Here is a 20,170-nt window from a genome sequence, read left to right on the forward strand (position 1 = left end):
TTCAAGTAAACAATATTTCTCGTTACTTTCTTTTTGATATTGAGGATGAAATATGTCCTAGACATGATCTTGGTCATTGGTTTCCTTTGTAATCCCCCCCCCCCCCATGTTCATCCAGCCTAGCAGCTGCAATGAGCAAGAGCTCCCTGTGGAGCTATCTCAGCAAGAGCAGTCTGAGCTCAGCAACACAGACTCATAACGCTGTCTTGTCTCTGCCCAGAGACAGGCCAAGACCCATCCTTTAAGACAAAGAGGCCACATGCACTTCCCAAATGAGGAAGCAAACCCCCTCTATGGGATTGGGATATATTAGTGCAATGTCAGTTCATGTTCCATTTGATGTTTACCCGCTTTCTGAGTTAAAGCCCATGGAACAGTATTTACTCTATCAACAAACAAGCAATGCTACATTTTGCATGCTATTTAAAGTGAATCTATGCCTTTATGCATAATATATGCATTTCAAATTTTTTTTTACTTTGCCTCAAAAATAGTAACTACAATAATAGAGTAAAAAGCATATTTAGATGTTATTCTTACTACTGGCCTATTATTTATAGTCACCTTCTTTTTGGACAATTAGTCAACAATCCCCTCAACACCACAGCTATAAGAATTATTGCAAAAAACAGCAAATATAGAAAGAGAGAGGTCAATCAATGAGTAGGAGAGTTGAAAGAGAGTATGAAACAGCCCTGGAGAGGACTCCAAAGAGATGGAGGAGGATGAGAGACCTGGCTCATGAGGGCTGAGGGATGACGGACCAGATGAAGGCCAGGAGATACAAGGATAAGTATTGTCTTTAACTGAAAAATGAGTGTTTACTATTGTCATTTTGCATTATTGACACTATTTTCCTAATTAATGCTGTTCAGTTGCTTTGTCACAATCTGTATTGTTAAAAGCGCTATATAAATAAAGGTGACTTGACTTGACTTGACAAGTTCAGTTCCTATGTGACAGAAGTCACATTCGCATCAAATCTATAAGAATTAACGGTGGAATAATTTTCTATAAGAAATACTGAGTGTTGAATCAATTTCTGTTAGAATAGTTGATGGCTGAATCACAGCTTTAATTTAACCCAGCTGAGGTGCAGCTAAAAAATCTAATCATTTTGTACAGGTATCATTTTCTTATATTTTTGAAAAAAGAACAGAGATGGCAAAACTTTTCAGCAGCCATTACTCCAGTCTTCAGTGTCACATGATTCTAATATGCTGATCTAATATGAATGTTGAAAACAGTTTTTGCAGCTTAATATTGTTGTGGAAACCATGATTTTTCAGGATTATTTGATGCACAGAAAGTCCAAAAGAGCAGCATTTTTGGAAATTTTAATATTTTGTAACATTATAAATGTCTTTACTGTTACTGTTGATGTTGCTTTCTTTAAAAATAAAAAATTCGGGCATGTAGACGCGGCGAAATTTTGGGAGTAACTGTTTGTACAGAACAAGATCAATCACACATCAATTTGTGTACAAGGCCAAAGAAAAATCAAAAGAGTGACTCTTATGAGAGAGAAAAAGCAAAGACATGCCAACTGCCACCAAAAGCCGGATACATATGACATTTTGAGCTCAACTACTGCGTAGTAGCACAAGAAGAAAACGCAGCTGTTCTCAGATCAGTGAGTTTCCGACTTGGCACAGAGTGCCTAGAGCTTTCAATATTTTGCACATTGAAACACAGAAGAGTGCAAAAGAGAGTACATTACTTCTGTCGGGGATATGCCCCAAGCACTACTTCTGCTTCCCTCTTTCTGCTGTGACCTCGCTCATTCTGTCCTTTAAATGCCTCACTTCCACTTGTCTCACTTCCTCTCGTCTCTGTGGCTGCGCTCAGAGCTGCTTTATCCCTATGAAGCATGCAGTAACAGAATCTGTGATGACTGGTTCTGAGAGGTGGACCCTTAGGGGTGCTGCTTACTATTGTTGCATGTTCAAAGCCCTCTCAACAGCCTAGAAACAGCCGACGTGATGCCATCTTGAATCCCTTTCCATGCTTTAACCACCAAACGCTTGTCATCTGCCTAAGTAATCAAAGTAAGATCTCCCCGGGTGCCGGCCAGAGCTGTCTGACAGCCTCCATGGTGCCTTAGGATGGTTGACCTTGCAGCATCTGCTGGAGCGGGGAAGAATGGAAAGGTATTGGGAAAGAGACGCACTGAGAGATGAGAAGACGATAGAAAGTCTGCATCAGCATATACTCTCAGCAGGAGCGGAGTTCTTGTGCAGAGTGTGCAAAGAAAACAGACTTTACAACACTGGGCCCTATTTTAACGATCTAAACGCAAAGTCTAAAGCGCATGGCGCGGGTGCACTTAAGGCATGTCCGAGTCCACTTTTGCTAGTTTAACAATGAGAAAAAATGGTCTAAAAGGGTTGTCTCTATTCTCTTAATGAGTAATGGGTGTGTTTTGGGCATAACGTGCAATAAACCAATAAGAGTCTCATCTCCCATTCCCTTTAAGAGCCAGTTGTGCTCGCGTCATGGGGAATTTGCTATTTACACGGCGGAATTTGCAAGTGCAAAGACAGATTGCATCTCCAGAGAGGAATTGAGATGCTCCTGCGTGAGCAAATAGGTAGCCTAATTCTAATACATATCTAATGCCCATTATGACATGTAGGCATTTTTATATTTATGTAGCCTACACAATAATAATCTTTTACATTACATTTTTTAATATTTCGCATGTTTTGTGCTGCTGCGTGTGTAATAAGCAGAGTGTTCGCGCGTTGTGGACCCACCTATACTAACGCACTCTTTAAATAACAAAAAAACTACTGCGCCATTGACTTTAGACCAGGTTTTAGTTGGTCAATGGCACAGTCTATTTCAGTTGCCTCAAAATAGCAATGCACCAACAATGCACCTGAACACACCTCGTTTTCAGACCAGCACGCCCATGAGCGCACAAACGGGCGCAAATGCATTTGCTATTTAAACAATGTGGCGTAGGACGTGAAAATTATAACTGCATCAGGCTGAAAGTAGCAAAAAACACTTCTGCATTGCGCCGGGTGTATGATAGAGCCCCTTGTGTTACACAGAAGGCAACAACCAGCACATGGATACTTGATAATACTTATTCATGTAAAACAGAAAGTAGGCAAACAGTACTATTTTGGTTAATAAATTATGTTTCTAAGTGACCAGACTTCCCACAAACTTTAATTTGCTGTCAGTAAGATTTTTGGTAACGCTTTAGATTACAAACCGCAATGTACTGCGTAAGTAAACAGAATTTACAGCATAACCTTTTTTTGTAATTACAGTATACCTATTCAGTACCTCCGTGTAAGAATAAGGGAACAATATGCAAAGTTTGGGGAATAATCTTCAAAGCCCTCTCAACAGCCTAGAAACAGCCGACGTGATGCTATCTTGAATCCCTTTCCATGCTTTAACCACCAAACGCTTGTCATCTGCCTAAGTAATCAAAGTAAGACCTCCCCGGGTGCCGGCCAGAGCTGTCTGACAGCCTCCATGGTGCCGTAGGATGGTTGACCTTGCAGCATCTGCTGGAGCGGGGAAGAATGGAAAGGTATTGGGAAAGAGACGCACTGAGAGATGAGAAGACGATAGAAAGTCTGCATCAGCATATACTCTCAGCAGGAGCGGAGTTCTTGTGCAGAGTGTGCAAAGAAAACAGACTTTACAACACTGGGCCCTATTTTAACGATCTAAACGCAAAGTCTAAAGCGCATGGCGCGGGTGCACTTAAGGCATGTCCGAGTCCACTTTTGCTAGTTTAACAATGAGAAAAAATGGTCTAAAAGGGTTGTCTCTATTCTCTTAATGAGTAATGGGTGTGTTTTGGGCATAACGTGCAATAAACCAATAAGAGTCTCATCTCCCATTCCCTTTAAGAGCCAGTTGTGCTCGCGTCATGGGGAATTTGCTATTTACACGGCGGAATTTGCAAGTGCAAAGACAGATTGCATCTCCAGAGAGGAATTGAGATGCTCCTGCGTGAGCAAATAGGTAGCCTAATTCTAATACATATCTAATGCCCATTATGACATGTAGGCATTTTTATATTTATGTAGCCTACACAATAATAATCTTTTACATTACATTTTTTAATATTTCGCATGTTTTGTGCTGCTGCGTGTGTAATAAGCAGAGTGTTCGCGCGTTGTGGACCCACCTATACTAACGCACTCTTTAAATAACAAAAAAACTACTGCGCCATTGACTTTAGACCAGGTTTTAGTTGGTCAATGGCACAGTCTATTTCAGTTGCCTCAAAATAGCAATGCACCAACAATGCACCTGAACACACCTCGTTTTCAGACCAGCACGCCCATGAGCGCACAAACGGGCGCAAATGCATTTGCTATTTAAACAATGTGGCGTAGGACGTGAAAATTATAACTGCATCAGGCTGAAAGTAGCAAAAAACACTTCTGCATTGCGCCGGGTGTATGATAGAGCCCCTTGTGTTACACAGAAGGCAACAACCAGCACATGGATACTTGATAATACTTATTCATGTAAAACAGAAAGTAGGCAAACAGTACTATTTTGGTTAATAAATTATGTTTCTAAGTGACCAGACTTCCCACAAACTTTAGTTTGCTGTCAGTAAGATTTTTGGTAACGCTTTAGATTACAAACCGCAATGTACTGCGTAAGTAAACAGAATTTACAGCATAACCTTTTTTTGTAATTACAGTATACCTATTCAGTACCTCCGTGTAAGAATAAGGGAACAATATGCAAAGTTTGGGGAATAATCTGTAAAATTACAAATTATTTCTACTTGAGACTGTTGGGTTAGGAAGCTGGCTTGATTTGACCCAATTTGGGTTGATATCAGTAATAAGTAACCCGACGTTGCTGGGTTATGAATGTGGAGGACGTGAATGAGAGCATGCAGCAAGTCACGTGAGTTCAAACATGAACGGTTCTGTGTGCGACGAAATCTGTGACTGCGGTGCTTAAGATGGGAACGTATGGAAAATAGGAGAAAACTAATCGAAGCGCAGACGAGGGACAACTTTGAAACTGTCTGGAGTGTGTTCCTTTAAAACTGCAGCAGTGAATGTGGTGAGCGCGAACTGGAAACAGCTGGAATGGCGCATGAGACGAGTCTATCCGTGTTTGCGGCGCTCATGACAGGAATATGTGTAGAAAATAGAAGAAAACTAATCGAAACGAAGAAGAGAGAGATTTTTGAAACTGACTGGAATGTGTTCTTTTAAAACTGGAGGGTTTTGTCCGAGTATGTTCTCACAACATTGAGCAGCGACTGATCAACAGTAAAACCGGGAACTGAACTAACGTTAGTCAAAATGGTGCTTGAGGACGTGGATCAAAACGGTAAAATCAAAGACAGTCAGTTCGCTATAATACACAGTTTAATCTTGACTTTCAGTGTTTATTACTGTGTGTTTATTGACGTGATGGTTTGGCCATAATAGTTTAACTCCGTCAGTGGGTGAAAAACATGAACAAATTGAACAAAATCTATTTATTTTTAAACAAGCTTTTCAAACGAATTTGGTTTAACTGTATAAGCTGTATAAGTATGGAGTTGCTTTGCTTTTTTCTGAACTGGTGTACTAAATTGTAATCTTTTATTAGGCTGTCTGTTGCCTGTGTTGTTACTGATGTCATATTGTGTGTGATTTTAATTTTAAAACCCATTTTGAATTAATTTAACCCAGGCCTATAGTAAATGGCAAACAATATTTGAATTAAATAAAACAGTCCACCATGTTTATTGATACATTACCTGATATATAATGTATGTATGACCTTCTGTATAAAAAATCGTTTCAGAGCAATTTGTTGTAGCCACTTACCCTGCAACTACATGGAACAAGGGAGGAAAAAGTTGGACTTAAACACAGAACAAGTGTATATTTGCACAGTAATTACAGAGAAAAATATTCCACTAGTTTTAATTTAATTGTTCAATGGCCAAATTAAACCCTCTACTTTTTTTTGCTATAAAAATACCACAGTATACATCCACTGAAATACAAATGTTGTATCATGTAATTTTTTCTGCGAACAGCTGGAAAGATGTAAGCTTGTTTTAAGCTGCATTGAACCTTGAAGGTATATATATCATGCAAAGTTATTTGGTGATAGTGGTGTTGAGAAGTTGCTTGTGTGAAGTTGCTGAAATAGACGAATAAGCTTTCATAAGGTAAGTAGACTCGTGAATAATAAATCATAGCAGAAACTCATTAACTCATTTCACTAGATGCCCAGTTTTGTTGTTCAGTAATCTCCATCATGTCCATCCTTTAATAATAGAATGTGTACCCCATGGTTAAAAAATACCTATACGCCTATAATAAAATACCAATATAAAATTATAAAAAGTATATATCGTCTATCTAAATCATTCCCAAACATAAGATTGTTGTTTAGGCCATACATACCACGTAATATTAGAATAGGTACCTCTTAGTTTCAAAATACTTACAGTATAAATGATTTGTAATTTTACAGGTTGTTACCCTTTTATTACACGGAGGTACTGAATAGGTACACAGTACACTATAATTACAAAAAAGTTACGCTGTAACTTCAGTTTACTTATGTAGACTTTGCAGGTTGCATATCTGGTTGTTACCCCCTTATTACCCAAACGTAACACATTGTTCCCTTACACGTACGTTCTTTATAGGAACACTATAATTACAGAAACGTACACTGTAAATTCAGTATACTTAGTTCTTTGCGGGTTGTAATCTAAAGCGTTACCAGATTTTTTTTGCACTTATTTGATTAAAAATATGGTAAAGACAGTAATATTGTGAAATATTATTACAATTGTTTTCAATTTTATTGTATTTTAAAATGTAATTTATTCCTGTAATGGCAAAGCTGAATTTTCATCATCATTACTCCAGTCTTCACCAGTGTCACATGATCCTTCAGAAATCATTCTGATATGATGATGTGGTGCTCTATGGGATCATATTCCAGCCAAATGTACTGCAGTCACGGATAAAAAAAATAACAAGCGTGAAACCAAAATTTAAAAACGCAAGTAAAATTATATTGCACAAAATAATAAGTGTAAATCAAAATTTTTATAATGCATTTTAAAAAAAATAAGCACGAATCAAAACTTTAAACACATTTAAAATCATATTGCACAAAACTGAAATATTAATGCAAAATTATCCGAATTGCACACAAAATCATGTTTTCCTTGGTTATATTTCTCCGTTTTTTGTGCTCTCAGACATTTTCTGCACATATTTTTATTTTTTGTATGCTTATGCTGTTTTTCCCTTTGCTCTTTATTCCACGTTCTGTGCTTCTTCTTCCAAATGTTGCGGTTAGAGTTTCATGTAAATCAGGGAGGGCTAAAACATCATCACTGGTCCACTAGTTCTAGACTGACAGCTCCTCCTCTAGCCAATCAGTCGAAGAGGGGCGGTGACGTCACTCCAATGCGCCTCATTACTGCTGATGCTCAGTGTTCTGCTCACTTGTACAGGTGAAAATGGACAACTGTCGGCTGGGAAACATCTTTCCATACAGGACACCGTTATATGTGTAAGCGTTACCAGATTTTTTTTGCACTTATTTGATTAAAAATATGGTAAAGACAGTAATATTGTGAAATATTATTACAATTGTTTTCAATTTTATTGTATTTTAAAATGTAATTTATTCCTGTAATGGCAAAGCTGAATTTTCATCATCATTACTCCAGTCTTCACCAGTGTCACATGATCCTTCAGAAATCATTCTGATATGATGATGTGGTGCTCTATGGGATCATATTCCAGCCAAATGTACTGCAGTCACGGATAAAAAAAATAACAAGCGTGAAACCAAAATTTAAAAACGCAAGTAAAATTATATTGCACAAAATAATAAGTGTAAATCAAAATTTTTATAATGCATTTTAAAAAAAATAAGCACGAATCAAAACTTTAAACACATTTAAAATCATATTGCGCAAAACTGAAATATTAATGCAAAATTATCCGAATTGCACACAAAATCATGTTTTCCTTGGTTATATTTCTCAGTTTTTTGTGCTCTCAGACATTTTCTGCACATATTTTTATTTTTTGTATGCTTATGCTGTTTTTCCCTTTGCTCTTTATTCCACGTTCTGTGCTTCTTCTTCCAAATGTTGCGGTTAGAGTTTCATGTAAATCAGGGAGGGCTAAAACATCATCACTGGTCCACTAGTTCTAGACTGACAGCTCCTCCTCTAGCCAATCAGTCGAAGAGGGGCGGTGACGTCACTCCAATGCGCCTCATTACTGCCGATGCTCAGTGTTCTGTTCACTTGTACAGGTGAAAATGGACAACTGTTGGCTGGGAAACATCTTTCCATACAGGACACTGTTATATGTCTGTCTGTCACTGCTGTACGCCTACCTGGCGATACATACAAAAATTATAATTTTATGTAAAAAAAATACATACAATTCTTTTTATTTATTATATCATTAAAAAAAACCTTGCTACGTGTACTGCGTTAAGCTAACTGAGACTTGTTATAGCACTTGTGCATCATTGCTCTTTTGTTTATTTTGATTGCTTCCATTGTCCTCATTTGTAAGTCGCTTTGTCTGCTAAATGACTAAATGTAAATGTAATAACCAAACAAAACGCGGGGAAACACGCCGCATTACTTTTTTACTTTGCGTTCCAGTCTTCTGTCACGCTACGGTGAGATAAATGCACGAAGAAGATGAAGATGAATGCAAATAGTCTTTAATAAATCCACACAAGGGTAAATCCAGGACAGGACAGGCAGGAGACACACATAGGGACGTAGTAGACCGGACAGCAAACGGTGAACAGAACACAACTTAAGTAGGTTGGCAAATGAAGATAATTAAACTAGACACAACTCAACCAAATGACATAATGAACCGGAGACAGAAACTAGGTCACACAGAGTACATGGGGAAAGAAAACACAACAAACAGTCCAGGGGTGTGACACTAATTGAATCTAATTGTTTTCTAATTGCTACACAGGTCTAGACCACAGTCATATGTATGAATCAGAATATCATAGAGATTTAGGAATGGCCTTTTTGACTTAGTAACCACCTATTAGCAACCATATAGCAAGCCCTAAAACATTTGGCATCATTACGGTGCAGCACTCCAAAAAAGTTCAAATTTAGTTGAATAAGTGCACTGAAGCTGTATATAGACAAGAATCAAAGCTTCAACATCACAAGACAGGGTTAATTAACTAAAATTACTTAATTACTGTAAAATTACTTAAAAACCCCAAAGGCAGTCTCTAAAAGCAATATCAGATGAAGACATTTCACACCATTTAACCAAAACAAAGGGTTTGTCATTTTTTTTAAAATAGAAACACAGAAAATGTCCCTTTTTATTACAATTATTCGCAAAGTACTTGACACTTTCTACATGGAAATGTAAAGAGCCATCAAGTTTGAATGCAGCCCTGCAAAATAACGGCTTCCAGTGACAGCTTTTGAGTCCATGGAGAGCTTTTGTCAAAAACAGCTGTTTTCTTTGGTGCTAAGAGGCTCACAAAAACTTTGGTTCAGATTCTTATTCTAAAGTAGAATCTCGTGGCATATAAAGATCAGGCTACTTTCACAGTGAAAGATGTAAACCTTTATTTAATTCTCAGATTTTCACGACACTACAAAATAGAAACACAGAAAATGTCCCTTTTTATAACAATTATTCGCAAAGTACTTGACACTTTCTACATGGAAATGTAAAGAGCCATCAAGTTTGAATGCAGCCCTGCAAAATAACGGCTTCCAGTGACAGCTTTTGAGTCCATGGAGAGCTTTTGTCAAAAACAGCTGTTTTCTTTGGTGCTAAGAGGCTCACAAAAACTTTGGTTCAGATTCTTATTCTAAAGTAGAATCTCGTGGCATATAAAGATCAGGCTACTTTCACAGTGAAAGATGTAAACCTTTATTTAATTCTCAGATTTTCACGACACTACCTTTTAAGTACTATAGCTGTCCTACTTTGTTCTTATCTCCCTTCTCTGTCTGATATTTTTCTCTACTTCTTTCCTTTGCAAATTGTTCTTCTTGACACTCCACTCGACTAATCCTAACATCACTTCATTGTTACAAAGTATTCTCAGGTCATTCCTTGCCCAATCTGTATCTCTCGCACGTATAAAATCTCTTTTGTTTTCAGCTTTTAAAGTCTCCTAAACCAGGGGTTTTGAAACTTTAATGCCAACCAGGGGCCCATATTTTGATACTCTTTTAATACTGTTTTGGATATATAAATCTTTACCTGCAGTACAGAGTAGTTCAGTACAGAGTGTTTACTATTTCGTTGTGAAAAACCACTGCAAATGATCCAGTGTGTGAATGAAATGTCCAAATGAATCAAATCTTTTTGCAAACCCACTGACTGATTCGTTTTAAAAGAGTGATTTATTTGCATCTGATTCTAAACGGATGACCAAAAAAGAAAAAGAGAAACCTGATTGCTGAAATATCGTGTGAAATAAATTATTCTTAAGTTGGCATACAGTAACTGACATTTAAAATTTTACTGGGGCACAGCAGTATTTTGATCAGGCTTTTGACCCAGGAAAAATGGTCTAGCGACGCCCATGACACCAACAACCACCAATTATTTTTTTCCCCTTGTGAGGGACCCCCATCTTAGAATATAAAGAAAGATTTCATGTAAATTAATTTATACTGCATGGAAAAAAACATTAAATGTGATATTGTATTCTTTGTAAAGAAACACTACACGTCTGCACATGACGTCACCGTTTTCACAAATTCACGTTTTTGCTGTTTACATGAAAATGATAATGGCATGCTTTTCAAAAATTTGCACTTTGAAGCCCATTTTCAAAAGTTTGTGATTTCAGGCCCCCAAAAATGACATTGTCATATAAATAAATGGCAAAAACGCTTAAAAAGCTTTCCATATTGTCAGCGCGCTATAGCGCCATTGTGCTTTGGGCGTCCTGAGTTCGAGGCTTGCGGGCCTTTTCTGATCTCATCCCCTCTCTTTCTCCCACTTCACTTTCTGTCTACTGACTGTCCTATCAAAATAAAGCAAATAAATACCAAAAATAAATCTTAAAAAAAAGTTTTTTTTGTATTTAGTTTAAAACAGGGTCATGTAAATGCCCCCTAATGTAAAAATAAATAAATAGTAAAAATTATTAAAGAGACTTGAAATATACTGTTTTGACTTTTCTTTTCTCTCTCTCTCTATTTTTTTTTGGAGCTCAGCCTAGACATTCTGGTTAATAAAATGTGTTTCACAAAAGAATGAAAGTCATACATACAACATGAGGATGAGTAAATGATGATGGGATTTTCATTTTTAGATGAACTATTCCCTTAATAGCTGTATCTTGCCCAGAATAGTAAATCAAGCTCAAAATCACATACAGTGGAGAGGCTTCCTTACAACTTCATTCTGAGATATTAGATATTAGAATGCAGAGCCTGTCTCACTGGCAGGATTTATCTTTTAATTTCTCAGCTGCATTGTTCCACTGTCTCAGTCATTCCCATGGGAATCTCAGCCACAGAATCAGGCAAAGGCATGAGGCGAGAGCCAGAAAGCTCTGTGCTTGCTATTTATGTCTTTCTGGTTGGAGATGACAGGGAGGCTTTAAACTGCAGAACTTTGTCAGGCTGGGCATTGGGAGGCTTCTCACGTCCATGAGATTCTTTATCTCAGCGTGACACAACTGTCCCTGGTGCTGTGCTAAGAAGGAGAAGAGAGTATCTCTTCTCTTCTACTCTTGTGCCTCTTCTACTCTGTTCACATGAGAGCTGGAGCTTTGAGCAACCCAAGGTGTTTGCAGCACAACAGCTTAGACACCTTAAAGAGAGACGGAGGACTAGGACTGTGTAAAGCTGAAAGAGTAGAAACTGATATGACCCACAGTGACTGAGGAAAATCCATGTGACCTTTTAGGGATGCTGCTCAACTTAGGTTTCGACTGCAGTCTGGTTCACATTTACATTTCTTGCCGTAGGGTCTAATAAAAAGTGTTTTAATTATGTTCATGATATTTACCTAAGCAGGTGGCTAAGGATACAGAATTACTGCTTTAGGTGCATCATATTCTATTAAACCACATCAGGGCAAGTTATGTGTAATGGATTAATTATCAAAAGCCTAATGAATATAAGCACATACTTTTCTCAACCTGAAGTCGTGATATATGTGTATGACTTTCTTTTTTCAGTAGAACACAAAAGGAGATGTTTAAAAGAGTGTTCATGCTGCTCTTTTCCATACAAAGTAAGTGAATGGGGACAGTGGGCTGTCAAGCTCTACAAGTGACAAAAAAAACAATAAAAGCATCATAAAAGTGGTCCATGTTACTCAAACACTGTATTTCAAGTCATCTGAAGCCATATGTGAGAAACAATCAGACATTTTCATTATTATTTACTAAAAATCTTGCTTGACCGCTGTAGTCACCATTCACTTTCATTGTATGGCTATAAATAATTTCTGTTTGTGTTCAACAGAAGAAAGTCATGCTGGTTTCGAAACACACGAGGGAGAGTAAATGATAAAGTTGTAATTTTTGGTTGACCTATCCCTTTAAGCATCATAATTTGTACTTGAATACAGGATCATAACCATGAAATTCCCCCAATATTCAGATAAGCAGAGAATTTCGTAAAGTATTACATTTGTTATCCTCTAATGTTATGTTGGTCTCAGGTACACTTGTTAGTTTTGCAAATAATTGGAGTAAATAAATATAAATGTTATATATACTGTATATTATATTATATTATATTATATTATATTATATTATATTATATTATATTATATTATAAACATTGCAACCCAATTCGGTCACACTTTATTTTAAGGTCCAACTCACACCATTAACAAACCATTAACTATGACTTTTGCCTCAATAAACTCCTAATTTGCTGCTTATTAATAATTAGTAAGGTAGTAGTTTAGGGATGTAGAATATGATCGTGCAGAATTTGTGCTTTATAAGTACTAATAAACAGTCAATATGTTAATCATAGGCATGCTAATAAGCAACTAGTTAATAGTGAGAATTGGTCCCTATACTAAAGTGTTACCCCCATTTCCAGCATTTAGGAAAAAATTATTAAATTCATCTCAGTAAGCTTAGAAACAGACTCTTGGCTACACAAGCCTCGCCAATTTTATACTTGCTACACTGAGAGGCAACAAATGGAACGACTTAAGAGCTCCAAATCTGCTACAAAAGAGGCAGTAACCAGTGCAATCACACATTGTGGCACATAGATGTTATCTTTGCTGCCTCTGTCTCTCTCTGACTCACTTTATCTTTCCCTCTCCCTTTCTGATTCACTTCGGGCCCCACGCGCTCTTAAGTGCTTGCTGCTCTGAGACTCGGCGGTCTCTGCCCTTATGCTGCTGTTATGGAAGGGCTGCACTCTCCTGTCCAGGTAGATCAACAGAAACACCACACAGCCACGCTCCATTCAGGTGTAAAACTATAATAGCTATATTTTAGGTGACTCTGAAAGGACGACTCAGTATAGTGCTTAGCAAGACAAAGTGTCATGTTGAATTTTTATAGTAGAACAAAGTCAGTCTAGATGGAAGGAGTATTTCAGGCCACGTGGATTCCCAAGTTGATTTCACTGTCTGATATTTCTAAGGAAGAAAGTATTATGAACTGTCATCCAGCATCAGGGAAGAGAACCAAACCTGACTAATATATCTGTCACAGCAGAATACGTTCATTCACAGAGCACACAACACAAAGGCAAGTGTGAGTGGAGTCGCTATGAGCTTTTCAGCTCTAAAATAACATCTCGCACACTGAAAGAACTCTATTTGCTTTACAACATTTGTCATACGAAAGTATGTTGGCTACTGTACTGCTGTCACAATGCCAGAGAACTAATAGATGACTAGGTTGTCATGGGAACTAATGTTCAGTTGGGACAATGAATTACTCTGCTAAAATTGGGCAGAGTGCATATTTTGGGTTTAGATTAATACTATTGATTACAGTGCTTGCACAGCACTTATTAAACCCCTAACCCTAAGTATTACACTTCTGCAATTAATTCAGCCCAAACCACTTTACATAGACATTGTTTCATCCGCTATGGGTACATTGGCCCTGTGGACTTTTAGAAAGTAAACTCGCTGAAAACTATATATAAAAAAATGCTTTGCATTCTCACAAAAAGTTGTGCACAACTGAGCATGCAAGCCCCTTAAAGTATATTCTATTGACCGTGAGCCTGGATGGACACATCTTGTGTATGCGCACTACCTAGTGGACCATTTGTCTTTGAGTGCTTAAATTACTTGCATAAGTGCTGTTGATGCTTAATAGCTAATTTCATTACTTGCATTTTATGTATCCTTAATTCAAAGTAACATTTCTAGACTTTGTACAGAATTCTGGAATATTGTTTGGTATTCATGAACATTTCCACCACAGTGTAATTTCCACCAAATCTCAAATTGTGTATTGTGTTTAATAGCATTCTGCAGTAGAAATTACTGACTGGACACTGCAATGTCACGCATGTTTCAAAGTGACAAAGTTGTGAAAGGAATTCACCCCAAAATGAAAAATTTCTGAAAATGTACTCACCTATTGCTTTCTCCAGTGAAAAAGTCATCATCTGAATAAGGAGAGAAATTTGCACAGATCAAGCACCGTTTACATGTGAAAACAGTCCAAAATAGTTCTAAACAAATATGTTGGTAGATTTTGATGTGAGAGCACAATAGATATGGACTTTTTAAACTTTTAAAATGCCTTAGTAATGGACTTTTCACAGCTTTTCACTTCACAAGATGTCAGTTGATGCACTGGAGTCGTGTGGATTACATGTGGATTATTGTGATGGTTTTATCAGCTGTTTGTACTCTCATTCTGACGGCACCCATTCACTGCAGAAGATCCATTGATGTAATGCTAAATTTTGCAACTCACCTACATCTTGAGTACATGTTCAGAAAATTTTCATTTTTGGGTGAACTATTTCATTAAGAGCAGATTTTAGGGTAATAATACAGCAAACCATCTGTATCAAAGCTGATGATATATAAAGTTCCACATACTTTCACATTACGCATTTGTGATATTTAGACTGTTTATGTGCTTTTTATATAACATATATGGCATGCACTCTGCTTATAAATTCTGAACATAACTGTAGAATATTAAACATTTATCTCCTGTACTTCAGCACTACATAAACTGTTTATTGGAATTGTGTGGGTTTACTGTTGCCTTGGGAGCAACTCACCAAGTCACCTTTCTTCTAAGAAGAAGCTTATGTGGCAGATAAACTCCGTTCCGACTCTGCTATAGTTAACAGTGCACCGGAGGCATATGTGATCACATAAGATCTCTAGAACAATCTAGAATGACAGCTACCCCTTAAAAGTTCCAGCATATTACAACACACACTCTAGAGCAATCCAAATATCTCTAATAAGCACAACCAGCCGTCTTAACCGTCATTCCACAGCGCTGACGGACTGTGCATTCAGCATGCTGCCTAATGGGCACTGCTGCATTGTTTGATGCGAGAATCCAGGCCTCCTACAGATGCAAAAGGCCTCCTTCCAGCCAACCCCAGTCAAATGCTTCACTTCACAAAATGGCCTTGCCAGCTGTCCGTGCTGACATTGTGTCAGTAATTAGTCAGCGGGGGGTTTGGACTGGCAGGGAGGCAGTTAGCCTGTCTGCCTGCAAATGGAGGTGGTCATGTCACACTTATGAAACCCCCGGGGGAGATTGGAAACATGCAGGTGGAACTTCCATGGCCTGCTGGCAGAAGGGTAAGAATGTACCAGTCATACCGACTAATGTCCTGATAATGGACAATGGAAGGGGTGCACGCTAAAAAATGCTGGGTTAAATATGGACAAACCCAGCAATTGGGTTGTTTTGACCCAGCTGTTGGGTTACTACCCAGAAGGTTGGGTTAAACATTTAACCCAACCGCTGGGTCAAAACAGCCCAATTGCTGGGTTTGTCCCTATTTTACCCAGCACTGGGTTATATTTAACCCAGCATTTTTTAGAGTGTGTGACACTCTGAAAACCCAGTTCAGTTTTTATGCACAGGAAATGAGATAAAGTACAAGTGCCTGCTTTGCCTGCAGCAATTATGTGTGCCCTGATCAGATCAATAGGAGAGGTCACTTAAAGTCATCATGAAATTAACAGTATTTACTTTCATTTCTGGTCTAATTGTGAACAGATGATCCATGCACATTATCTCAAAGAAAAAAAATCATGTTTATTTTCATAATCTTTTGTCATAACTTTTTAACCTCACTCCTCCAATAACCTGGATATGTTCTGGAATATAACAACCAATCTGCAAAATCCAATCAATTTCTGATGAAAAAAGAAAAATCACATCCCAACCTACACCCCCCCCCCCCCCCCCCCCCATTTTGCTTCTGAAATATAACAGAAATAAAATGAATTGTGAATGCTATTTCACATTGACAGTGCCAGAAATAATGTAAATGATTTGGGTTTGCCATTTTATAAGAGTTATTTCTTTCCCGCATAAATGCCTGTAAATCACTCTAGCAACTTACTAATTTGTATGGGTTCACTGACTACATAAAACGTCCAATGTGCCAGGCACAGATACATAATCACTGTAAAACAAATATTAATCAGATGACATATTTATTTCTCTCAAAGACTCTATCACTCAGTAATGAAACTCTGACTGGAAGGGAATTATTAAGTGACAAAGCATAATCAACAAACATCGACCAACAGACAAGAAGAAAAAGAAGACCTAAAAATTCAAGCATTCATAAAGGAGAGCAGTTCTAAGACAGGGATGTTGTCACAATATTGAAGAAGACCTAACTGTAAAGGTTTTGAGACTAAGTCCAATTAGGCTACACAAATGTGTTTTTTCTTTTTCGAGTAATGTTTTTGTGCTGTATGCTGGTTTCAATGTGTAGTTTAAAACATTGTAGAAGCAATATTTTTGGGCCAAAATAATGGTTTGATATTTTTTACGTGACCTATATGTGTTCGTTTACCTGTACCTTTTTCTTTTTGTTGTGCAGTAACAGTAGAATATGTTCAAGGGCGTTTTTGTAACTAAGACTATAAGGTATAACATACAGTATGTACGTGCCTATAAATAAACCCACCTTGTATTCAAGGCTGCCGATAATAGCGCATGCAAGGTCAAGAGGTGAAAGGGTTCGAGGATCCCTCAGGTTGTTTATGTGTCACGTGGGGCGCCTCTTGGCTTACCTCAGAACACACTGCAGCGCGCGTGAAAGATGCCCGCGGGCTCTGAGCCAGTACTGTAAATGGAAACGGATGGACGAGTCGTTTGTAAAAACCCTTTTAAACCCCTGGAGGTACGAGAATGATATTCAATCAATGAAAACAGAAGCAACCCTCACGGCCATTGTTTGAAAGGCTTAGAGAAATATTGCTCTCTTAATGAAGCTGTAGTGTGTGGAGACTGGCATCTCGAGCCAGTGGGTTTCCCTCATGGAAAGAATCGCGTTTTTGAATGAATCGTTCAAGCGAACGAATCGTGATCGCTTTCCTGTCTTCAAGAACTGAACATGCAAATTCGTTCGTGAACGAACGTAATGAACAAATAATCCAATTTGTGGACAAGGATCTGCTGAGAGGGGCATGTAGGTTGTTCAGTTAGAATAATGAGGAAAGTGATGTTAGAATATGAGTTTACACAAATTAAATGGCATATGTCATTATACAATGTTAATGGTGTTATAGAAGCAATTTATTTATTTAGGCTGCGTTGTCTTTATTGATTAATATTATGACGAGCAGGTTACAAAAAGGACGAAACCCCTATTTTGATGTAATCTGTGGGTACTGAACGCTGTTTCTGAAGTCTCACAGTAGATTAACATAAAACTCTTTTATATTCGACTCGATGTTTCGAGTGAACGATTCAACGATTCGCTCATATCACAATTATGAACACTTAGGTAACGATAACCTGCAGAACAATTCAATGAATGAATCCTTTTGGTGAATTGGATTGAAACAATTCGAGTCACTGAGACGAATCCCAACCAAGACCACGAGAAAATGCCGTTTGAATAGTGACTTTTTAGCGTATATGAATAAGATTCACAACAAAAACAACTCAAATAATCTAAAAAAATACATACATCGTTATTAGACAACATAGACTATCATCTGTCGAAGCCTCGAATCCTTCTTCTCCTTTCATTTAACAATCTTTAACCGATAGTTTTGCAATCTTACAATCCCATTAGTTAGCTAAAAGCGCTAGCTGTCCCATTAATTCATAAACGGATACTTTAGCGATAGAAACGGCACTAAAAACTCGAACCCATTAGAAGCGCCGACATAAATCACAATACTTTTCTTTTTTTTTATCCACACATGTACTCAGCCAGCCATTAACTAATTGTCCTTCATGCAGTCAGTTCAATTAAGTTGATATTAATTTAGGAAGCACAACGCGCCTTATGTGCTCGCCACAGCTCATTGCACAACGGGTAATTCATGATCTCGACAGGAAACCCTCCTTCATCCGAACAGACCGTTCAGCAGACTGTACCTCTGGCATCCGCTGTCCAAGGTGCTGATCCGCTCTGAGACGAGATTGATGTTTGGAGAGTGATTTAATCCGCACCAAGCGCGCCCTGATGGAAAACAAGAGATGTCGCCTCCAAAAGAAAAGCAATCCCTTGTCAAAACTAGTGAAACGCGTGTGCAACACACCACTGAGAGAGGAAATAGAGACGCGCGTGCGGGCCGGTGCTAGTCAGTCCGATCCACGTTACTCTCTCCCTCTCTCTCTTTCTTTCTCGCTCGCTCGCCCTCTCTCTCCCTCTCTTGAATCAGTGATTCAGACTCTTCCCTCACCCTCCCAGCAGAGATCATAATTTATTGCCAATTTGCTTATGTTGGGATACCGTCAGCCCACCTGCCTTCCCCCTTTAGTGGACAATGCAAAGGCTAAATGAAACCCCCACCAATATTGTGTGTGCGCTACATCATGCACTGTAAAAATCATACTTTATAGCTGCTCAAAATCAATGAACGCAACGTTTAGAACGGAACTTCAGATTAGCTACTTAAAAATAAATAATTAAAAATGAGTCACTGAGCATATCATATAAAATATACATATCTGAGTTAATTGGAATTAAAAGAACCAGCATGCTTACGGATAGTTGGCAACTAAATATCAGTTTAATCTTTTAAATAACTGAAAATATTTATATTAAGTATCTCTAAAGTCGTCTTTACACAGCTAAAGGCATCTTTACACAGTCAAGTTAAGGCTGCTCTGTGCCTGCTCAATTTTCTTTTGACTAAATTATGCCTACTCTGACCCACCTCAGGACCTAGTATCAAAGTAATGTATTAAGGTGCAATTGTTGTGTAAATGCATTTATGCCACCTCTGAGCAGCATGAAAAGGTCTGTGTAAAGCTGCCTAAATGCCACTACAGAAGTGCTTCTGTGCCACCTGTGCAATGTAAATTTGCTTAGAAAGAGTAATTGTATGCAAAACAGACCTTTCATTTACATGGTCTTAACTTGATCAACACTGTGTACTTCCTGTCATGATTTCTATGAGAAATACAAGTCATGGAAAGCAAAGTGATTATTGGTTTAAACTACTGACAACATGGCATGAGCACTTGACATGAAACTAACACTCATTAAATACAGTAATATGCCACATAATTAGGTACTCGACAAGGGAACAATCAAATAATTGATCATTTTAAGATGAGTAAATGCATCCTAACATCACAAAACTACTAAATGTGACAACAATATCAACAGCAACCGGGTAAATGAAACTGACAAAAGGTCAAACAACCGCAATTATTTATGACCCAGAGCATGCTGGGAAGATGGGAAATGGGACTGAAAAACAAAACTTGATTGGAAATTAAATGTGTGTTTTGACAGGAAATGCTCGTAAATTAGAAACAGCTCCATGGTAATTGCATTCATTAAATAATTATTTACAGATTATGTTCATAGGCTTCATTGTAAAATGAGTAGATTTGAATTTGAAACATTAAAATGAACTCAAATGAACTTTTTACATTGTGTGCCTAAAACAACTATTTCATGATCATTAGTTAGACTATTTAATCTTGATTTTCTATAGAAATAGGCATAGCTGCAGGACAGATGATATTAGTCGTTTAAACA

General features: G+C 37.8%; 1 protein-coding gene across 2 annotated transcripts in view; it reads right to left on the reverse strand.

Moving 5' to 3' along the window:
- LOC107592808 (transmembrane protein 121) overlaps window positions 1–18,754 on the reverse strand; it is a 31,922-nt gene extending 13,168 nt beyond the window's left edge. The window contains exons 1-2 of one of the 2 annotated variants that reach the window (XM_016282374.1): window positions 18,553–18,754; window positions 14,581–14,611 (exon numbers count right to left, since the gene is read on the reverse strand). The gene's annotated coding sequence lies outside the window, so the exon portion shown is untranslated. The remainder of the gene's footprint in view (window positions 1–14,580; window positions 14,612–18,552) is intronic. The other variant, XM_016282373.1, reaches the window with a different exon arrangement.
- Window positions 18,755–20,170: the final 1,416 nt, after the last annotated feature.

Source organism: Sinocyclocheilus grahami, unplaced genomic scaffold (assembly GCF_001515645.1).
Source record: "Sinocyclocheilus grahami isolate Dianchi unplaced genomic scaffold, SAMN03320097.WGS_v1.1 scaffold158.1, whole genome shotgun sequence".
In the NCBI taxonomy this organism is placed as follows: Eukaryota; Metazoa; Chordata; class Actinopteri; order Cypriniformes; family Cyprinidae; genus Sinocyclocheilus; species Sinocyclocheilus grahami.